The sequence below is a fragment of the Rhinopithecus bieti genome, unplaced genomic scaffold, assembly GCF_001698545.2.
Source record: "Rhinopithecus bieti isolate Rb0 unplaced genomic scaffold, ASM169854v2 scaffold_21542, whole genome shotgun sequence".
In the NCBI taxonomy this organism is placed as follows: Eukaryota; Metazoa; Chordata; class Mammalia; order Primates; family Cercopithecidae; genus Rhinopithecus; species Rhinopithecus bieti.
The window spans coordinates 2223730-2244537 of NW_016810483.1; the positions used below are offsets into that span (position 1 = coordinate 2223730).

General features: G+C 41.3%; 1 protein-coding gene and 1 long non-coding RNA gene across 9 annotated transcripts in view; one reads left to right on the top strand and one right to left on the bottom strand.

The window, feature by feature from the left end:
- Positions 1-19862, bottom strand: part of LOC108542233 (uncharacterized) — a 26610-nt gene extending 6748 nt beyond the window's left edge. The window contains exons 1-3 of the long non-coding RNA XR_001889198.1: positions 19526-19862; positions 10488-10634; positions 5696-5795 (exon numbers count right to left, since the gene is read on the bottom strand). This is a non-coding gene — a long non-coding RNA (uncharacterized LOC108542233). The remainder of the gene's footprint in view (positions 1-5695; positions 5796-10487; positions 10635-19525) is intronic.
- Positions 1-20808, top strand: part of FOXP1 (forkhead box P1) — a 639921-nt gene that overhangs the window by 427314 nt on the left and 191799 nt on the right. The gene's annotated exons all lie outside the window — the stretch shown is intronic.

The window sequence follows — 20808 nt, forward strand, 5'->3', positions numbered from 1 at the left end:
CCTAGTAACGTTTTATAAAATCATTTTCTTTTCAGGGTGTGTTTTATTTCCTTTCCATCCCTTTCAGGAAAGAGAAAGTGTTTTATTGGATATTTTTGTTTCAGTCCTTGTTTCCATTATTTTTGCCAGAATTCATGGGAGTTCACTTTCCGTTTAAATGCCTGAAATATTCCTTGAAGAATCTGCATTTTGGGATAGCTAGGAAAAAGGCTATGTAAATTGGTTTAAGGGCTATGTAAATTGGTTTAAGGAAGAAAATAACAGTTGTTACTCTGGTCATCTTAACCACTCACTTTTTTCTTTACTTTATAATTTTGGAGGCAAATAACTTCAAGTATAATGCACTGGAGTGTGGGAAGAAGGGGACGTTTGGATTTGAAGTTCAAAGAAAGTTTGCTGTTGGTTGTATGATAAAACATATCTTAGTTTCCAAGTGAAGGGAGAAAGTAAGCTTTATTCATTGAAAAAATGGTGAATAGATTTATTATAAGAAAACATAAAACAGGTCTCTGAAAAATGTGTACTCGTGAAGAGATTAGCTACAAGATTTTGGTGAAAGTAGTATTTCTCCTTTTGTGAATAGACTTTCTATAAAAATGTATTAGTCTCTGGGAATTAATATTGGGAAGTTTTTGTTCAAATTCCATTCACTGTTTCTAGCAATGTGTTTTCTGCTTTGGAGCCAACTGTGCTTTCATTACTTTAAATGCAGCAGTCTAAGTTGTAGGTAGCATCCATGTTTATTTCTAGCCCTAATGCGGAAAAGAAACCATCTGATTATATGGGCTACTCATTACTTTGGAACCAACCCCATCTATTTCTTTATTTGGGGGTTGGGCTGATGGCCTGGGATTGAGCTTTCGTCTGTGCAGAATTTTACAGACAGACTCATGTTCTGCCAGGCAGACATTCAGCCCTTGATCTTCTCACAGTCGCCATGGTGAAGGAGAGAGAGCCCTTTCTCCGCACTCTCTGTGGACTGCTTTCTAACTTTTCTATTGTCATGGGAGAAAATTTTAAGAACTGATTAAAAGGGGGCAAGTGCGTGGCTTCTATGAAAACTCTGCCGCTCTAAACTGTGGGACTGCTTGAAACTGTTTGTTTTGGCTGGCCTCGGTGGCAAGACTGACATATTTATGTAGCAAGCTCATATGTAATATTTAACTTGGAATTTTACACGTAGGAATGAGGAACTAAACAGAATATAAGGTTTTGTTGTTGTTGTTGTTTCCCTGCTTGTTCTGAAATGTGAGAAAATATCGAGTTGACAAGTTTCAACATGGTCACCTCTTGCTTGGCCAGCACAATTCATAATTACCCAAATTCCTTGATAATGCTGCAGAGATTGGGCACTGAGCAGCCGCCACGTTTGCTACGCAAGAGAGTTAATAAAATTTTTCAGTGCTGGAGGAAAGCTTATATACAGTAGTCTGTTTGTCCTGTGTTTCTACCACCTGAGTCACAGCCAAAAAAGCAATTGTCTACTACATATTTCAAACAGATGCTGAGGAGTAGAAAGGGTGACCAGAATTCACAGCAATAAAATCCTGCTCTCTAAGTTCCCTTGAAGGAAGTGAACTCATAAAATTTTTGCTGCTGACTTATTTGTCCACTCCTTTGAAGTAGTTAACATTAATTTCACCTACAAATCATTGGCACCTCAATTTTTCATTGAAGTATCAGGACTGTTAAAGACATACTCTGGGTGTGCCTGGAAAAAAAGATTTGGGAAGCAGATCCACTATTTTAACTGTTATTCATGTGCATCGTTTTTATTGAAACCAATCCTCGTTACCATCGAAGTTCTCTAACTCAAAGTCCGTTTTCTTTCAAGTTTGTATTTGTTTGTGCGTTTAATTACAGAAAACGCATTTTAGATGCAATACCAGCTTGCTTTTTCCATTTCTTTCTGTTGCATTGATACATCTTCTAATGGGGAAAGACATATGATGGTACTTGGAAAAATGATGACAGCTGTAACTGGAATAATAAATGCTACCGGGAAGATTTTATCAAATGTAAAAAATAAAAATGAAGAGATCAACCTTCAACTTAAGTACCCAGTAGCTAGACTATCAGTAGACAAGGTCTCCTACCTCATTAATCTGTGGGATTTGATTAATTAACATATGTGGATAAAGGGGTACTATGTTCCAAAGGAAGCTTTTTGGGTTCTTTTTCCACTTGTTGGTAAGTAACAATGGGTGGGTTATAAGCAATTGCTTGTTTCCCAGGCTTTCTAAAATAGCTATTTGCCATCTCTTAACCCCACCTCTTCTCTAATTCCTTAGAACTTCAAAAACTTTGAAGTGACCTCCTTTCAAAAAAGGTTAAAAGATGCCAAGCGTGGTGGCTCATGTTTGCAATCCCAGCACTCTGGGAGGCTGAGGCAGGAGGATCATTTGAGGACAAGAGTTTGAGACCAGCTTGGACAGCATAGCAAGACCTTGTCTCTACCAAAAAAAAAAAAAAAAAAAAAAAAAGGAGCTGGGCATGGTAGTGCATACCTATAGTCCCAGCTGCTCAGCAGGCTGAAGCAGGAGGATCCCTTGAGCCCAGGAATTTGAGGCTGCAGTAAGCTAGGATTGCACCACTGTACTCCAGCCTGGGTAAGGAAGTGAGACCTTGTCTGTAAAAATAAAGAGCTCAGAAGAGGTCTCAAAGAAGGGAATGAAGCAGCTAATGGGGCAAATCAGGCTTGAAGGTGCCAAAAGCATGTAGCCCTTTAATTTCCATTTGACAATTTGAGGACTTCCCTGTACTCGCTGAAGTAGTTCCTACACACATCACCATCCCACTCCCCGTTTGATATTTTTTTTTCTTGGAGACAGTCTTACCCTGTTGCCCAGGCTGGAGTGCAGTGGTGCAATCATAGTTCACTGCAGCCTTGAACTCCTGGGCTCAAGCAATCCTCCTGGCTCAGCCTCCCAAGTAATTGGGACTCGGGCATGTGCCACCATGCCTAGAAAATTCTTTTTGAATTATTATTGGTAGAGATGTGGGGCTCTCACTTTGTTGTCCAGGCTGGTCTTGAACTTCTGGCCTCAAGTGGTCCTCGTGCCTCAGCCTCCCAAAGTGCAGGGATTATAGGTGTGAACCATCACACCTGGCCCCATTTGATTTTTTATCACACTGCTTATTGTTTGCTGAAGTTATCCTAGGTAGATTTGCTTATAATTTTGATGCAGGATATTATCTTGATCCCTTCGCAGGACCCGTGACAGGATGACAGGGTTGACCTGTTTACTCAGCCCGTCATGCTCAACCCCTTGCAGGAGGGAGCATGTAGAGAGCAAGTGCGGGAGCCGGCCGGCTGCTTAGGCACCAGCAGGGGCAGGCCCTTGGCGGCTTACAGGTGGAGGTGCTTGCGACCTCAAGGCCCCAGAGGGTGTGTTACAGTGCTCTCTTAGCTCTGCCGTCCATGGACAGCAGTATGTTATCAGCTCAGTAGGCCCTTTTCCTCATCGTGTAGGGCAGCTGTCCTCCACCATTGAGGGCAAAGGGCCACTGTGGCAGCCCTTTTGGGTACCTGCACTTGGTGGGTACCAAATTCTTATCCAGTTCCCAAGAAGAATGAAGTCATGCAGATGAATTGAAGGATGGTAAATGCAGAGAATTTTATTGAGCAATGAGAGCAGCTCTCAGCAGAGAGGGGAGCTGAAAAGGGGATGGGAAGGGGTCAGGTTGCTCCCCTCTGAAGTCAGGCTGCCTCTCTGCCTCCCTCCTCCAAAGTCAAGTTGCCTCTCTCCAACAACTAGCCATCTCTGAACTCAAGTTGCCTCTCCTCGATGTGCAGCCACCTTTCTTCTCTACCAGCTGAGTTTGGGGTCTTTATAGGCCCAGGATAGGGGGTGGGGTGGGTTGTAGGCAGTTTTGGAAAAGGCAACATTCGACTGGTTAAAAAAAAAATTATTCAGAAAAAGAACCAATTGAGAGAGAGCAGGCAGACAGAGATAGAAGTTCTCACTTTGGACTGAGGGTTTCTGGCTTTTCAGCTTGAAGGTGGGGCTTCACCAGGCACCTGCCCCTGTCTACCTAGAGTTTCTGTGCCTCCTGTCTCTATCAGTTTGACTTTTGCCACTGAATGTAAGTTCCAATAAGGTGGGGACCTTGTTTATCATGTTCTCTTCTATATCTGGTGCTTGACAAATAGTAGAAACCCAATAGATATTGAATTGGGATGGGCAGTTATTCAAAACATCTTAACCGTCTTAACATTGGATGTCTTAATGGTACTGGCTACCCCTTCAGTCAGAATAAAACATCTAAAAGGGTCATATGGACAATGCTTATATCAGAAGAGATGTACGAACAAAGGCTGTGGGAAGCAGTGGTTAATCAGAATTCTGGGCTAGTGTTTAGTTGCATTTGTCCTAGTATTTTCGCCAGGTTTCAGTTAGCTAAGCATCTCTTATACCCTGTAATTTAGTGTATGGTTTCAGCTTTCCAAATAATGGCTTGCTAATGGTAAATGTTGTTTAACTTTCTAATTCAGGGGAGCTACCTGTTCAGCAGAATTTTAAAAAATTGTAAGTGATGATTGAAACCAGGTTAAAAAGCACTTAAGGTACATCTGACTGGATGGTGGTGACTACTTCGATCAGCCTGTGGCTATCATTATTCTTTTTGACTATGCACATAAACTGCAGGTAGGGATTTTTCCTCAATTGGTCCAGAACTAAAACTTACCTATACTAAGATTGCTTTTCCCTTTTGGGTGAATAATGCATCCTTCTTTTAGTTGCTGTGATATGGAATGTTGACTCACTTTCTCTCCAGTGCCTTCAATTATAGATGCTCATCACTGTTGATTTTTATCTGTGTAGTGGTTCTTGCAACTTCCCCATTCCCTCTAAGGACATCTGAATGTGTTGTCAAGTGATGCTAAAATTATAACCACTTAACAAATCTCTATATCCACTGTTTTTGTTTATCCCACTCATCAAAATTTGGTTATTCTCTGTAAAGCACAACTCTGATGATATCATTGTCTTGCTCCCTGCTTCTTAGGAAATTGAGTTTAAATTCCCTTGCTTAACATGCAAGGAATCAGATGGATTAAAAATGGCCACAGATTCTTTCCCATTCCTTTCATCAAGTGGTAGAGTCTAAGTGCCTTCTCACATTTGCTCTGGGCAGCTGCGCTTTTCACTTGCTTTGGGCAGTAGAATGCAGCAGAAGTGACACTGTGCCAGTTCCAAGCCTGGTGGCTTTCTCTTTGTTCTGTAGGAACATGCTTGTCACTGCTATGTCAGGAAGCTTGGCCCAAATGGCTGAATGATAAGAGGTCATGTGGAGAGAGAGGAGAGAGGATGAGAAAGAGAAAGAGACAGACATGAAGAACTAAAGTACCCACATCTTGGAGGCCCAGCTAAGCTACCAGCTGAATGCAGCTGCATAAATGACCCAGCCAAAGAATCGCCTAGCTGAGCCCAGCCAATCCCCAGAATTCTGAGAAAAAAACAAATTGTTATTTTAAGCCTCCTGTGTTTTAAGAGAGTTTGTTACAAAGGAATAGGGAACTGAAATGGGAACCTTGGAAAGCAAGCCTGAATTTATCCTCCCATTCTTATTCTACATTTTCTTAGACCTTCTAAAATGTCAGGTGCGTGTGACTCAGAAACCCACAAAAATGATTAGTGCTTCTCTTTGCTTATGCTATTCCTTACTCCTAGAATATGTTTATGCTTTGTACCTGGCAAATTCCTTAAGTTCAGTCACCCCGCTCTTTGGTCTTTTCCATGGCCCCCGTGACTTAATGACTTCTGATCTCTCTCAGGTCTCTGTGGTTCAATCTATATTGATATGGAGTTGGGGGAAAGATGATCATTAACTATTTGAGCAAGTAACATTCTCTATGGAGGCCTTTGTTTATACACTTGTATTAATTATCTGGCTGATTTTTCAAGTCTCTCTCAGCCTTCAGTATTCTAGAACAGATGCCCAATAAAATGCTATGCATTGGTCATGGAATTGTTCATTTATCTGTGTCGTCCCTTGAGGTAACCACTAGCCAGTGTAGCTGTGGAGCACCTGAAATGTGAGTGCAACTGAGGAACTGACTTCTTTATTTTTATTTAATTGTAATTAGTTTCAATTTAAATAGCCACATGTGGCTAGTTGCTACCATTTGGGGTAGTAGGGTTTTAGAATTCTCTGGAACTCAAGTGGAAATATCTGTTTTCACTTAACACCAACAGAGGTTTATCACTTGATTTTCACAAGATTATCAGCATTTGCTCTTTCGGATCACTTTTCAGGACCACAGATAAACTAACGACCCAGTGGCCAAAGTTTTCCCAGTACCTGACCAGCTCCTCTCTTACCTTAAATTTTCTCTGGCATTTAGAATCCTCACCTCCACTTAGAGCCAGTGCTGAGACCAGTTATCTCTAGGAGTGTCAATCATCCTTTACTTTCGATCACAGCCCAAACAGAGACCAACAGGCTAGTGTGGAGTTGCAGTGTTTTACAAAACCCCAATAGGCCCAAGTTGGAGGAAAAAAATAAATACATATATGGTAGTGTCAATTGAAAACCAGCCGGGTGGCAAGCACAGTGTAGTGAGAATGGAGCTGCCTTCAGCCCTTTGGATGATTGGGGACACAGTAGAGATATTGCGAAATTACCTTTTTTATTGGTTCTTGAGCCTTCTGCAGTAAATGCCTCTTCTTGAAGGAAGTGAACAGAATCCTTGTGTTCAGCTTGAACTTAGCACATGTGCATGACAGTTCTACACTTAATCTGTAATTCAGCAGAATCAGGACCTGTGACTGTCTTACATTTGGGCTAATTTTTCTTTTGAGCGTAACTGTGTTAACTAGGTCTTCTTTTCTTTTGCTTATGTTTATTGTCATAAAAAAAATCAGTGGAAAAGTTGCAGCCATTTTATTGCATTATAAAGTATTAGCATTGATAAACCCATCGTGTATGGATCTTGCTAGATCTTGATTTTTTTTTTAAACCTCTTGTAAGGTAGGAATGGAATATTAGTAAAGCCTTCCTGCATTTATAAACCAAAAGTTGAAACATCATAGAAAGGACTGCTGAAGGTCAGTTGGTCTCAACTCCACCTCCCTCTACCCAATAAGGGCTATTTATAATCAAAGAGAATGGGTTATTTGTGTAAAAAGCTCTCCAGGAAAAGAAATTCGCCAGCCTCCCCTTGATGAAGCTGGGTCCCGTCAAGGAACTTACTCTTGAATCTTACTCAATTCACTTGCTAGCTCTCTTTCTTCTGCTGCAATTTAAGACAATTTCCTCTGTCCTCTCTGGTTATAGAAAATAACTTGTTGGCATCTCCTTTGTAATAACCCGTCGTATACTTGAAGGCAGTTATTAAGTCACCCCTTAGCCTTCTCTTTTTCAGGCTAAACCATCATAACCCTTTTAACCTCTCCTCGGAGGCTCCATTTTCCATCCTCTTAATCATTTTACTTGCCCTTCTCTGGATTCTCTCCAATCTTTTACAGTTTTCTAAAAACATAAAATCAGGAAGGAGGTCCTTTATGCATTGCTCTAAGTTTCTGCTGATTTTCATGCGTTGTTTTTCTTTTAATTTTGAAGTACTTTTAAACCTTTTTTTTTTTTTTTTTTGAGATAGGGTTCTGCCCTGTCACCTGAGCTGGATTGTAGTGTTGCAATCATGACTCACTGCACCTTGACCTCCTGGGCTCCAGAGATCCTCCTACCTCAGCCTCCAGAGTATTTGGGACCAATGGCATACACCATCTCACCCAGTTCATTTTTGTATTGTTTGTAGAGGTGGGGGTCTCCCTATGTTGTCCAGGCTGGTCTCGAACTCCTGGGCTCAAGTGATCACCCACCTTGGCCTCCCAAATTACTGGGATTACAGGCATGAGCTACCTTGCCTGACCCTTTTTGACTGTTTATTTCCACATTCAAGGCAACCTTCGATAACGTAACATATCAGGATTTGTGATCACCATTTACTTTTTTTTTTTTTTTTTTTTTGGGAGTGTGGTCTATGGACTGAAAGAATTCCAGAGGTCAAATGACTTTACCTTTTAGTCTGTGTTTATATGTTAATTTGGGGTCCTTTTAGTTTACTTCTCTTATGTTATTTACATGAAGACTTTCTCTGTTGCCTGTACCATATATGAAAAGTTTTAGTGCAGAGCATTCAGTAGGCAGTGAAAAGGGAACATGCTTTGATTACTGAGCTCTCATTGGTTTCATGATCCCTGCTCACCCCTGCCTAAATGGCAGTGTCTTTGTCATCCATACCTTAGGATGTGTGCCTCAGAGGGACAGCTCACGGGCCTCCTAACTTTGTCTGCACTTGTCTTTCCCTTTCTGCAGGTAAGTGGATAACATTCCCTGGGCACTATTTATTATATCACCTACTTGTATCTTCTGGCAAGCTCAGGCTCTGCAGTTACCACTTTTACTTATTTATCTACTGCTCGACTTCTCCCCTTCACTCTTTCTCTTCTTTTTTCTTTTTCTTTTCTTTTGTCTCTCTCTCTTCCTTCCTTCCTTTCTCTTTCTTTCTCTGTCTCTCTCCCTTCCTCCTTTCCCTTTCCTTTCCTCTCCTCTCCTTTCCTTTCCTTTCCTTTCCTTCTTCCTCTTCCTCTTCCTCTTCCTCTTCTTTTCTCTTCTCTTTTATTTCATCTTACTCTGTCACCCAGGCTGGAGTGCAGTGGTACAATCTTGGCTCACTGCAACCTCTGCCTCCCAAGCTCAAGCCATCCTCCTGCCTCAGCCTCCCTGGTAGCTGGGACTACAGGCGCACACCACCACACCCGCCTAATTTTTTATCTTCTGGTAGAGATGAGGTTGCACCATGTTGGCCTGGCTGGTCTCAAACTTCTGACCTCAGGTGAACTGCTTGCCTCAGCTTCCCAAAGTGCTGGGATTATAGGCAGGAGCCATTATTCCTGACCTCCCTCCACACTTTAGAATAGAAGCTTCATGAGGACAGACACCTTGACTAGCTTCTTAGCCCACCTTTGTATCACTAGCATGTAACTAGCAAAGATTTCTTCATGGAAGGCCGGAATAGAAGTGAAGGAACAGCCTAGTATCAGAAGATTTACATTCTTAATGCTGTGGGTTCACGGTGTGACATTTGATAGTACACTGGATATTACTGGCATTCCTTTCCTCTCCTATTTAATCAGTAGGTTAAAGGATGTGTTCTAAAAGTTGTATTAATCTACAACTCTACCCCTTTACAACCATATTCAGATTTAATGATTCGACTTTAATTTTCACCTTTTTGTGGGGAAGGTAAGTCGGTAACATTCCAATTTGTATTTAAGAGTCATTTCAGGAGTAAACTTTTCACACTGCCTTATCTTTTAATATTTTGGTGTGATTTTGTTCTTGGATCCAAAGGACTGTTTTAAAAGGCATTCCAAATTTGGAGGCATTCAAGATTAAGAAGTCCTTTCTGTGTTATTCTCTCCTCCATCCCCTCCCTCTCCTGAACCTTCTCAGCAGTCTCCTTTCATTCTGTGTTCCAACACTCCAAAAACAAGTTTGAGAATCTATGCCTGTTTGGTTGTTCTATGAACATTCTCCTGGTGGTTTGCCACCCAGGTTAGATCTAGACCTGAAGCCACTTGATTTAATTAACCTGAGGTGGCATCATCTGCTTTGCTTCTCTGCATTGGAAGTGTATGCTCCTCCACTCTCTTGTGCTTTTCCTGTACCTCCTGAACCAGGTAGTCTTTTTTTTTTTACTGGGCCTTGAAACTGACTTTTCATTAGTTACCTTGTGGTCAAGACGTGCACTGTTCACCAGCTTTTCGGTCTTGATTAGCCACACTGAGCCAGGCCCCCAGGACCAATCATTGCCCAGGTGTGCTGGACCTGAGCAGCCTCAGAGGCCCACCTTCCTTCCTTTTATTTCCTGGACTCCTTGCTGTGTTGCTGTGTATGGAAGCATGTGAGAATCATAGAGATTTTGTCTTCTTTTTTGCCCATTTCAAAAATTCTAGATGTCCAACTAGCGTTTGAACACTAAAATCAAATTCCTTTGCATGGTGTTGAGTTTCCACTCATGCTATGGCCTCTGCCCATTAGACAAGAGCTTATCCTTTGTTTTCCCCTCCACCATTCCAAGCCCAAATTCTGGCACGACCCCGAACTCTCCAGGCTTCTGACACCTCTGTGCCTTTGCAGATGCTAGCCTCATTCTGCAAAATACTTTCGTCTCTGCTCACTCTTTCCCCCACTCCCAGGCTCATTTAATTTATTTCATTTTTGGAAAGGCTTTCCCCTCTCCTCCTATTTGGTACACCCCTCCACTGAAGCACAAATGTTGCTGGGTTGTAGCTAATGGCTGACTTAAGGCCTTTGAGGCTGGCAATGTTGTATTTACCTCTCTGTGCTCAGTGCTAGATGCTGAGTGCATGACAGAAGAAAGTGATAGAGGGAAGAAGGAAAGAGAGCAAGAAGGAGGAAGAGGACACATCCTTCATTCGCAGAGCCATGCATAATGGTATCCCCAGGTTACTGACCTTCTCTTGAAAACTTTCTCCCCTCCCATCCGCCCCGGAGCTGGTTCCCTTTTCCTTGATGATACTTTGCTCTCAAAGATCACTCAGTTGTTCAGCAATCCTCCTGATTTCTCTCAATTAAGTGTTCATCTCTGGGCTGTGTCCTCCCTGCAGGAGAGATTGCTGTCAGAAAGGCAATCAGTGAGAACCCCAACTGAGCCCTACCTCCCTTACCAAACAAGTTCATGGCCAAGCCATTTTTATTTAGCAAATAAGGGCTTGTTTTCCTTGATTGTCCATAAGCACAAGGGGGAAAAAAATCACCCATTGGCTTCATGGTTACCTGCGCTGCCGGGCTATCTTGTATGTTTCAGTTCTGTTTCACATGGAGTTTTCACTGATTTCAAGAAAGAATGTATGCATGGAGTTGTGCAGGATACAGTAACCTGAATGAGGGCTGAATGTTCAGCAGGAGAAGTGAGCATATCAAGTCTTTGTAACTAAGAATGTAATGTTAGATTGTAGCGGAGGGTAAGAAACACAGATGACTTGAGTTGTCTCTAAATAGTGGGTCTGCCAGGTGAAAACTTAGATGTTGCTTTCAAACGACACTAATGATTTCTTTCAGTGCTGGTTAGCATGAGTGGTCATTGCAAAGCGCTATGACCAATGTAACGCCCAGTATGGTGCCCACTGGTCCCAAGTGGCTCTTGAGCACTTGAAATATGGGTAGTCTATGTGGAGATGTGGAAAATACAAACTGGATTTTAAAGACTTAGTAGACTTAGTATTTTGAAAGAGCAAAATAGATCATTGACAATTTTATGTTGATTATACATACATTAATTTTACTTGTTATATTTTACCATTTTTAAGTGCAGCTACTAAAAATTTAAAATTCTGTATGTTGCTTACATTATATTCCTCTTGGACAGCAGGATACTAACACTAACGGCATAAATGTAACATTGTGTTTCAGAGGGCACCCGAGCACTGCTTGGTTTATATGTATTTTCTAGGCCTTCCCTTTGGTTCCCTGGGTTACCTTTAAAAATACATGTCATGATATAGACATGGCATATCTGAGACAAACCTCAGACTGAGACAAACCTTGGACTGAGACAAACCTGAGTTTCAATCTCAATTCTTTGTTTGTGGCTTGCCTCTCAGCATCTTAAATTCTCTGAATCTTAAGTTCCTCCACTGTGTAAAAGAAATAATATCCCTCTGACCTCACTGTGGTTAGGCAAGAGACAATGCAGTGATTTTTCCGGTAATATTATGAGACATCTTATTACTATAATTAAATGATTGTGTTTTTCCCAGATTGACAAATTCAAATTTTCTATTTTGAAATCTTATTGCAAATGTTAAAAAAACAAACAACCTACCCTTTGGCTCCTGTTACGTCTTCCAGCTGCTAGTAATAGAATTGTGACAGCTCATGTTGCCTGAGAGCTATGGGGAACCAGGCAGTGTGCTTTTCAGGAACTGTCTTACTTTATCCTCACAACAATCCCAAAAGAAAAAACCTATTCTTACCTCCATTTAATAGCTGCAGTGACTGAGGCACCGCAAGATTAGGTGACTTGCCCAAGTTCACACAGCGAAGCACTGAGACCGGGCAGTCCAGCTCTAGAGCTGTGTTCTTTGCCTCTGCCCAGTATTGTCCACCAGTGAGGAGAAGACAGAACCAAAGAACCAACAGCCAGTGAATACTTACAGGAATCATGGCTTTCATGGACGTCTATTCTTGTGATTTGACAGTGTATATGTGAGATACTTCCTCTTAGAATGCTTTTTCGGTTCATACAGTAGGCTTAAATATGTCATGGTTTTAGAGTTTTCCTTAAGGAATACGTTGATTCCCAGGCACATTACAGTCTGAATCAGTCTTAAGAAATTCCAGGATAGAGGAGGAAGAAGTTTGAGTGATCAGTTGTGCAGCATGGTGACTGCAGTTAACAATAATGCATTATATATTTCAGAATTGCTGAAAGAGGAGATTTCAAATGTTCTCACCACACCCACACAAACAAAAAAATGATAAGTAGGTGAGGTAATGGACATACTAACTAGCTTATAATTTTTCTCAAAACATCACATTATACTTAATAAATACATTCAATTATTATTAGTCAATTGCAAAAAAAAAAAAAAGAATGCAAAGGGGAAACACAAAATTCCATAGAGTTATATGAGAACAAATAGATTACACAATATCTAGACCACAATAAATGTTTGCTTTGTGTTTGAGGGCCTTGTGTCAATTGTACATAATCACTATGGACCTAGTATACTACGTGTCATATGTGTATAGCAAGGGCCCAATAAATGTTATTGATTAATGTTTATTGCCGTACCTCTGAAAACACACCTTTAGAAAGGCAAGTATACAGTATTTACAATTTACTGTCATTTATTCCATTAGGTTGTCTGACTTGTGATGTGGAGGTGCTATCTCATCAGGTATGATTGTCTCTTAGAATAATTCCCTTTGATCAGAGTGGAGCTTTGAGTGCATTTATTTTGTTAAGCTGGAATCCACGTCTTTAGGTTAATGTGACACACCTCCACCCCAGCAGATACAACAGGGCCATTCCATGATGTGTATCTTCAGTTGTCATTTCATGTTTAACCAAGAGGATTAGAAGGCATTGATGTATTAATAGCTTTTTTTTTTTTTTTTTTCAGGCATGGTACTACTTCTTAGATGGGGTCAAGATGATTGCGGGGGGGTGGTGGGGGCAGGCTGTGGTCAAAGTTCAAAGCCTTCCAGTCATTTAGAAAGTTGAAATGTGCTTGGTGCTGGGCTAGAATCATTAGGAGGAAATAGCTGCAAACCTGGAAACGTCCCTAGAGAATACTTAATTCAAGAATAAAGGTTTGGATTGATGAGGGCTAAAATAAAACTTGGCAGCGACAGCGTTCTAGTAACTTTTAGCCACTTCTCTCCATCCCACTGGGGTGTTCCTGCTGGTATATTCACTAGCCTGAGCTCTGCTCCTGAGAGGCCTGCAGGAGCTGGGTGGGTTGGGAGACACAGGTGTGTGGGAGGCGCCTTCAGCAAGCGCCGCACAATTGCCAGATACCCCTCTGCGCCTTTAACTGGTCGGCAAACAGAAAGCAGGATGTTCTTATCTGAATAGTGACAACAGTTGCAAGCACTCAGTCACAAAGTTCAGCATTCTGGTTTTAGATGGGCCAGCGTGGGGCTCTGGAAGCTGGTGACTTGGGAGTGCCTGCCATGCACATGGGTGGGGAAGGGACGGAAAGTTTGGCAAGGACTTGCTGAGTTATTAGGCAAAGACTCTGTAAGTGCGTCAGAATGGGAAGGCAGCTCAGAACCTTTCCACTCCACCCTTTTTGTGTTGGAGATAGGTAAACTGAGGCCAGTGAACAGGAATGTGTATTTGAAGCTAACTTCTGTCACTGAGTCGTGTGCCAGGCCCTGGGTTCACTGGCTTCTGAGTGTTCTCTCTTTTAATCTCTGCCACAGCTCTGTGGGGTAAGCTCTGGTGTTATACCCATTTTTCAGATAAGGAAACGAGCCTCAAAGAGTCAGGTTACTTCCTCAAGGTCATAGAACCAGTAAGTCATAGACCCACGGCACAGGAGTAGGTCTGTCAGAGCCACAGCTGTCCCCCATATGCTGGGGCCTCCTCCACAAAGTGGTTTCAGGTGGAGCTCAGCCCACCTCAGGGGGAACCCATTCATATACTGTGCAAGGTTTCACAGGTGTGTGAATTCATTTTCCATTGCTGTGTAATAAATTACCACAAACTTAATAGCGTCAAATGCATATCTGTCATTCCACAGTTTCTGTGGAGGCCAGGCCTGGTTTTCCGGAGTCCTGTGCTCAGAGTCTCACAAATCTGTACTCAGGGGGTCAGCCTGATTACAGTCTCACCTGAGGCTTGGGATCCCCTTCCAAACTCACTAGCTGTTGGTGGAATTCAGTTCATGCAGGGAGAGCACCCAGGCTGCAAGCTCATGGAGACCACCCACTGTTTCCTATGTGTGGCCCTCTCCACAACATGGCCCTTTGCTTCTTCAAAACCCAACCAAAGAATCACCGTCTTCAGGAACAGCCTCCGACCCTCTTTGAAAGGGCTCACCTAATTAGGCCAGACCCACAGAGGAAAAGCTCTCTTTTGATTAACTCAGAGTCAACTGATTAGGGACTTTATACCTGCAAAATCTCTTTTGCCACACAGCATAACTTAATCAAAGGAATGTATTCCATCCCATTCACGGATCCTGCCCATACTCAAGGGAAGGCCATAATACAAGCATATGGTCATTAGGAGACATCTTAGTCATTACTGTTCATGGATCGTTCTCTAGCTTCCTGGAGGAGAGGAGAGCAGCAGACAGAGCTAGGAGTGTTTGTAAAACAGGGCAGTGGGAAAAGGTAGGTCTTGTGAGTAGCAGGCTACTTAAGATGCCTAGTGGGTCTAAGTGTCAGATTCTATTGGCAGGTTTTCCGTGCAAGGTATGACCAAAAAATAATTATTTCATAAACTTCGTGGAAAAAAAAAAGTTTTAGACATGCATCCCCTCGACTAAAGGGAGTTCATTTTGCCAAACTACTGGACTTCACACCTGTGTCTTTCTGTCTAGTGCAGAGGTGGCTGTATCCCTTGCCCTCGAAATTTTCCTTCGTGTTTCTTCCAAAGTGGTTACTTTTACAAACTCCTTAATAAAAAAAGAAGGAAGGGACACATTTAGTGGCCTTTGGGCAGGCAGGCAGATGAGCGGCATTCAGAATCTCTTCACCCTGTTTCCCCCCAATCACAAGTGCTCCCCCAATCCAGCCTTATTCCCACATAGAACTAGGCAGTCTTTCTATGATATGAATCCTGACGCACGTAGTGAAAGCTGCCGATTTAACTTCTATGGGTGACAGTCTGGGTCTTGACAAAAGAAGATCAATAAAATATAGCCTGAATGTCCACTCACAACATGTACCTTACAAGAACTTGGCTGTATTAATCTCTCAAAGAAGTCTGTGCTTCCAGGTAGCAGTATTCCCATTTTACAGCTGAGAAGGCTGAGACTCAGACGAGTTAAATAACTGGCTCTGTGTTACATGGTAACAAGGGGCGAAGCAGGAATTTGCACCCAGGTGTGATAGGTGCTAAAGCCAGTGCTTTTAAACAAGCAAGGTAAGCAGCTGGAATATTGGCGATGATTTTGAGACTTGGAGCCTACTCTTTACCCCCATATGCCTTCCCTTTGTCTTTCCAATATTCCAAATATCTTACAGTCTATGAAGTTGAAAGATGGGGACATTGCAACTAGCTTCACAGGGCTAGTATCCTGGGGAATACAAAAAGAGGAAAAAAGAGACCGTAATGGGGTAGACAAGAAAACACCACCATGCCACACTGTTAACGTTGAACTAGAGGAAAACTCTGTTACAAACGATACTTCTAATCTGCTTGCAGTAAAGATTCATAACTGGAAAATAAGCATGTGACAGTTCTTCGTTTGAGTGTAAACTTAACTCATTAATTTAAATTAGATTTTTTTTAACAAAGGGGAAATTCTAGTAATAACAATAAGTAATGGCTCTTGTAGAGAATGTAAAAAGATGTTAGAAATTTGTGCTTTGGGAAGTTGGAGAATGTTAAGGATTAATTTTCACTCACAAAGATCAAAAAGGTCTCGATGAGTAAGATAAGTATCAAGTTTCAGGGCTGTTGTGTTTTTTTCGCCTCCTGCCAGACTGTCTGAAACTTATCTCAAGTATCATGGTAAAAAGAGAAGTGGTGGATAGACACAAAAATGTAATAGATATATTCTAGGGGTAGAATATGAACTGCCTTTCTAAATGCATATCAGAAGGAGAATGTATTCCAGTTGAGTAGGTTTAATGATATAATTTTACCATATTAAATCATAATTGCTCTTTAAAGGAAAATAGAGATGCATGCATTGCCACTGCCGGGGCATCCCACTCCATCCAAACAGCATCCTCCCTAGTACTTGTTGATTTCGCCCTTATCTCACAGCAGAGCCGATCTGTGGCTTTCCTTTGGAAATTGGGTGGGGAGAAAGGAAAAGAAGGAAGAATAGTCTGAGCATCGGAATCTGCGTCAGGCAATTGCCATGGCTTTAGCAAAATCATTTCCTGCTATTAGGCTGCCAACCAAACGCTTTCAAATGGATGGCAGCTCTGATTTTTGTGGAACCAAATTATTTTTTGAGATTAGACCACGTGTCAAGATGATCCAGATACCTGGATTAGTGAGGCACTAAAATATTTGCATTGTTATGGATGTTGATAATTATTTTAGTAAATTCTAATGGCTGCTTTTATTGTTAAATGATTTCCAATCCTGTCGCATTCCCTTCTCTCCTCCCCACCAAAAATAAGAAAAGGGAGAGGAGAGAATGAAAGAGAAGAATGAAAACATGCATTGATTGCATATATGGATGAAAATAGAGTTGAAGTCAGGCATTTAGTTTTAACAGAATCTGATTTTACATTATGAGCTGAATTAGATGGAGGCATAATTCATCTATGATTTTATCGGCTATACCTTCCATATCTGTCTTTTTTTTAATAGCACACAAAATAATACTGAGCTTATTTGACTGATAAAAGTCGTAAATGTAGTTTTTAAAAATATTTTTATATCTTTTTTAAAATACTTGATAATTAACAAAGAATATACTATATTTCATTGGGCCTTCTGTAGGCCCTTTATCTTATAAACCAGTAATAAAGTAAAAATGCAGCCAACCTAGTTAGCACATAATGCTTTCTTATCTCATGTATTTTAAGAGGCATCCCAATTTTAGAGATGTTAAAATGGAAAGAAAAAAACAATATACCTTAGACTTTATTAAATACAGTATACAACATGCTGGTGAGTTATAAAGCATAATGTAAGAAACATTTATGAATACCCTCCCTCTCAATCCAAGAACCGTTCATTACTTATAACTTGCCTTTCCTCCCGTAGCCCATGCAGACAGGCAGCCCTTCTGCTGAATTTTGAGTTTGCTATTGCTTTACTTCTTAAACATACTTAAACTCTTTCCCACTAAACTCAGAATGCCCCAAGAGTAGAGGCTGTCTGTGTTCTCTTCTACTTTGTCTTCAGCGCCTGACACAGAACGTGGCCTAATAATTGCAGGAGAACTATTATTGACTAACTGTACAAGCACGTTGTCTGAGGCATATCCAAATTGTCTTTACCCTTCAAGTTCTGGTTTAAACACGAGTTCCTCTAGGAAATATTTGACATCCTGAACTGGAAGTGCTCTTGTCTCCCTTTTGAACTCGTATAGCAATTTATCTTTACTCCTAGTACTATAGATATACCACCTTCTCTTTTCAGTAGAGTGCTTCACCCATATCTGCCTTCCTGCTGGACTGGCAAAAACAGGATTTCCATTTGCTGTAGTTCGGTGAACCTCCCATTACCCGGCATATTAATAAAAGATAATCATAGATTCAATGGTGCTTTACATGTATTTTCACCAAATTGTCATAAATTAAGGACTCTGCTATATTCCCATTTAACAGATAAATAAACTGAGGCTAGTGCTCATACTCATTTAAGCAATAAGTATATGTCAAAGGAAGAAGACAGTGCTGCATTTAAATTATCTTGCCTTAGTATGCTTCAGTTTTTGCCTGTCATTCAGGGACTTATGCTTATTCTTGGGTATGAGACTCAGAAATAAATGAGAAAATGCAATAAAATAAATAAGTAAAATAAATGCAAGTTTTCTTTAAGAGTTAAATCAAATAACCTTTTAAAATGTTTGAGACTTTTGTTGGTGGTGGTGGTGGTTGTTTGTTTTTTATTTTTGAGACGGAGTCTCGCTCTGTTGCCCAGGCTGGAGTGCAGTAGCGTGATCTCTGCTCACTGCAACCTCTGCCTCCGGGGTTCAAGTGATTCTCCTGCCTCAGCCTCCTGAGTGTCTGGGATTACAGGTGCCTGCCACCATGCCCTGCTAATTTTTGTACTTTTAATAGAGACAAGGTTTCGTCGTGTTGACCAGTCTGGTCTCGAACTCCTGACCTCAGGTGATCTGCCTGCCTCAGCCTCCCAAAGTGCTAGGATTACAGGCATGAGCCACCGTGCCCAGCCGACATTTGTATTTTCATATTATCTGGCTAATTTTCTATTGGATTTTACTTATTTCCTTATTGATTTATAAGATTTTTATCTACCATAAAAATTATAATTTATTTCTAGGTTTGGACATGCAAATATTTCTCTAGTGTTTCGGCGATCTTTTGTCTTTGCTATGCTGTTATAGACATTCAGTTTTAACATAATTCTATTTATCAAGTGTTTCCTTATGGTTTCTGAATTTTTTGTAATTACATTTGAAAATGCATTCCCACTTCTGAGATGATGAGAATTTTTTTTTTTACTGTTTTAAAAATAAATGCCGATAAGGCTAGGATCCTGTAAGTACCTCCCTACCTTGGTATGATCATTTATTCATTTGTTTGTTGATTTAACCAAGACGTTGATTTAGCCACTGTTGTAGACAAAGATGAACCTGACTAGAAAATGGTCCTTTTTTCAGGGCAGTTACAATCCAGTAGACAGAGATAAATTTCACACTTATTTGTGAATCAGTGAGCATAATATTTTTAGATGGTGGAATTGCTGAGAGGACAGTGGAACAGAACGATGGGGGATATTAATGGTGGAGAGGATGTTACCTCTGAGGTGGTAAGATCATCCAGCATCTTCGGGTTCAAGCTGTGTTGAGATATAAGGAAGGGCATGTGTGGCAGAGGAACAGCCCTTAGAGGGAAAGGGATGGTGAAGATGGCTGGAGCAGCAGGACCCTGGCAGTTGTGAAGGTGACATGAGGTGAAGGTAGACAGGAAGATGTGGACAAGACCCCACCTTTGAAAGCCAGGCTTTGGAATGTGGCTTTGATCCTGAGCACAAAATCCTTTGCAACAAAATGACCCGATGTGCATTTTCAAAAGATCCCTCTGGCTGCTATGTAGGGAAGAGATTATAGGAGGCAAGAAGGGAAGTAAAGAGAGGGTTATGTAGGAAAATTATGCCTACTTGGTGCAGATCCAGAATACGGTCAGTAGATCCAAGGTTAAACTAAGACTTCTCCAAGTTAGAGGTAGGGCACAGTTGCTGCAGCTGAAACGCTGGGTAATTCAGGCATCCAGAGTAAATGCTAGCTTGAACTTGGAGCACAGAGGGGCTTTGTGTGGGGGACCGTTCAAAGGCAAGCTGGACAGGTGGCAACCTTGCTCACTTGGCGCCAGCAAGTAGAGCAGCGCTCGCTGGTGATGGATGACTCTACATTGTTCCCTGCACTGTGCTCAGAGCCAGGAGGAGGGCGCAGCCCCTGGGGACCAGGAGGAGTCTCCAGGCTTTCCTTGCACTTTGTCTTCCGCTTAGTGTTTCAGCCAAGATATTAATTCTATGTTCTAGCCGTGTTGCCGCCTCGGAATCTCACTATTGTTCATTATGCTCTCGTTCGCAGTCCTAGTGTTGATATTTTTATACATTTTAAACTCAAAGTATCTGAATTTCGGAGAAAATGAGACAATTAGAGTAGTTTGTAAAGTAAAGGTTTTTAAAAGAATTCAGTATGTGACTACTACGTGCAATTTATTATTATAATCCTCTGTTTTGTGAAGGTTCACAAACATTTTTTGTTCAGATTTTTATTTTTTATTTTATATTTTTTTGCTCTTCATTGTGTATTCTTCCCCCTTGACTTCCCCTGTTGTCCGGAGACAACAGTATTTCCCTTGAAAATACAGAGGGTAGATTGGCCCTGTGTGTGTGTTTTCCAAGTGTTGGCTTTCCAAGACATTCTCATGAAAAGGACTGGTATTGCTAAGTCATTTTTTAATATAAGGAGGTCCATGTTTGGGCATTGAAATTAATTTCCCTTATCTCACCATACAAATAGCCACCCTGGCTTCTTTGATTTATTACCTGGGATGGTTCAGCAGCACTAAAAACAGAGGACGGGAAGACATCACCTTTACGTGGCATCATTAGTCACAGCATTAAAAGCATCACCCTGAAGGGACTGCTTCTCTCAGTCTCCCGTGTGCCATGACAGCACCCTGTTTGTTCCTTCTCTGTGCACTCAAGACACTGGGCCCGTCCACGGCTTCCGGGTTGCATTTTTCATTTTCTAGTAAGTTGTTGCTGTCCAAACATCCTTTCTGTCTTTTCTCCATAACATAATGTAAGAGAACTTTCAAAAATGCAGATACAATCCCTGATTAAAGACAAACTACTGACTGTAAGAAAATGTTTTAAAATCATTTCTCCAGCAAAGGATTTGAATATACAGAATATATATATATATATATACA